Source organism: Berghia stephanieae, chromosome 3 (assembly GCF_034508935.2).
Source record: "Berghia stephanieae isolate SIO BIC M18660-M18661 chromosome 3, UCSD_Bste_1.3, whole genome shotgun sequence".
Taxonomy (NCBI): domain Eukaryota; kingdom Metazoa; phylum Mollusca; class Gastropoda; order Nudibranchia; family Aeolidiidae; genus Berghia; species Berghia stephanieae.
In genome coordinates, this window is record NC_088362.1 from 92069659 (window position 1) to 92072158 (window position 2500).

Sequence of the window (2500 nt, forward strand, 5' to 3'; positions counted from 1 at the left end):
CTCGTTTTTTAATGGTATTTTTTTTCTAAATCCTACATTCTTAAAACTTTACATTACCTTTTCTTTCACATTTGAATATAACTTCTTATTTTCAATAGGAACATTTGAATGGCTTGTTTACCTCGTAAAAATAATGTAAATGCATTAACAAATATTAGAAACCGGTTTCCGTCGATGTTTACTGACAGAACCCAATATTATTATTGTCAGAACTATCCATCCATTAGGATGTCACCAAAAAAGTTTTGAACCTGAAACCTCTTTGGGCTCCCGGGTTTTAATTCTTGATAAGTTTGTAATAATTCTATAGGTATGGTTTATGATAAAGTTGTTTTGTTTTGTTTTGTTTTTTTAAGTAAAAGGAAAGACACGTTTCTAAATGTCCGGTGGTTTTCTGAAAAAAGAATAAAATAATTTCTTTTGTCCTTACATTCGATTTATTGATTTTGATGTTTTGGGACAAAATGGGATGTTATAGAATATGATCCATTGTCTTATACAAGTAGATACTATGTATTTTGTCGGGGCGATTTATGTGTTAATATTGAATTGTTATGCAACAAATATTCGACTTGGGTTAAGTATTCATGACTCACTGAGGAGAATTTGCAAACACCAAAATTTCACATTTCTTGTCCTTTTGTTTTAAAATCCATTTTTGGCATCTGGTCTACAGAGTCATTATGCCTTTTCGGGAGATGGTTCACATATTGTAACTTTCGTAGGGTAATCGAATAGTTACTATGATATCACTCATATTCAACCACGAATAACCACAGTACGCGATGACATACGTAATAATAATAATAATAATAATAATAATAATAATAATAATAATGTAGATCATTTATATCGTGCCTATTCCAGATACAAACAGCTCTAGGCGCCTTTTCAATACAAACATCAAAGCTACAACAACAGGTCGTATCAGAAAACGTTTTAAAGCCTTTTTTGGGAACAGTTAATCGGAGACGATCACTCGATCGTAAAGTTCTGGAAGGAGAGTACAATGAAATTAGGTTGCATAAATATGAAGGAGCATTTTTGTTGATACATTTAAAGCAAATAACAGCAATTTTGTATTTGAGTCTTAATTCAACAGTAGCCAGTGAACATGGGTGTAATATGATCTCTTGTCCCTTTTCTTAGAATGACCCTATCAGAATGATCTTGGATGCGATGCATGAAGGAATGTTATGGAAGAGCGAATTACAGTAATCTATTTTAGAAAATATAAATGATGAAACAAGTTTTAGGGCAGTACTATTTTAAAATGTTGATAATTGTGAAATCTTTCTAAGTTGGAAATGCGATATTTAACAAAGGTAGTTAATGTGTTTTTCCATGGATAGCCAATTTGAAAGTATATAACTACCTAAGTTTCTAACTTTTTCAGCGAAATTTATTATTTCATTGTTAATCACAATGAAGTCGTTTTGAAAGGATGTTGTGAGCTTCTTTGCATTGCAGAAAAGGACTTCACTTTTTTCTTCATTTCATTTCAATTTAATCACAGACACCCAATTCATGTCAATTTCAATGCAATTTTCTATGGAAGAGCATTTTAAGTGAGCATTTAGAGAGAGCAATATCCATTAAGCGTGCTCAAATCGCTTTACAAAGGGTCCATGACCAACAGCAACACTTATCATATAGAACGAGACATGACGCATGTGTTAGGCGATAATATAATTTTTTTTCCGACAGATAAGGCACTGGTAACGGTCAGGTACTTATTTTACACTTGAGCACGGTGAGAGAATGTGAGTAAAGTGCCTTTTCCACGGACTCAACTATGCGCCGGGCAAGACTCGAACCCAGGACCTTCCTATCCGAAAGCGAGTGTCATACCACTAGACCACTAGACCACATAGCGCTGGTTTAGTTGACATATGAATCTGTGTATCATAAGCATGCCTACATGTGATAATTACTATTCCATTGCCCAATGACACCAGCACGTGTGTTGTGTTGTGTTGTGTTGGAGACCATGTCAGACCTGCGGGTCGGGCTCTTTTCATATTGTGGATTTCTCGTATGTTGTCTGCTATCCTTCGCCCAATAGAAAGTGTCCCAAAATAGAATTTTTGTTAAGAGGAGTCGATCAGGGCCTGTGTTATTTACATTCAGGCCACCAAAAAATTCTCACAATTCTCACAATCTTTCCACAGATTCCTAAACCAGTCAAATGTACAATGCTCTATTGGGTGGTGATATTTTTTCCCATTTAAACCATCTCTCTTTTATGTCAACACATGATTGTATTTTTCAAAGCTGGATTCTTTGCTGGTGCCTGGGTGGGACTTTTAAGGAGATGTCAAAATAGGCATATCGGTAGATTGCTAGTGGGATCTATTGTTCTCTATTTGAATCAGTCCCCTTTGCCTTCCTTTCCCCTGATGCTTTTAACTTCAGGTCCACAACTTTTACTTTTATATAAACATCGTCCTTTTTAATGGCGCTGAAATATCATAATAGTGTCGAAAGGACCGTAAAACCT

The 2500-nt window shown here is 34.9% G+C and overlaps 2 protein-coding genes across 6 annotated transcripts in view; one reads left to right on the forward strand and one right to left on the reverse strand.

The window, feature by feature from the left end:
• The window catches only part of LOC144968826 (uncharacterized), a 240103-nt gene that overhangs the window by 140221 nt on the left and 97382 nt on the right, over positions 1–2500 (forward strand). The window lies entirely within an intron of this gene.
• LOC144968828 (organic cation transporter protein-like) overlaps positions 1–2500 on the reverse strand; it is a 39774-nt gene that overhangs the window by 25023 nt on the left and 12251 nt on the right. The gene's annotated exons all lie outside the window — the stretch shown is intronic.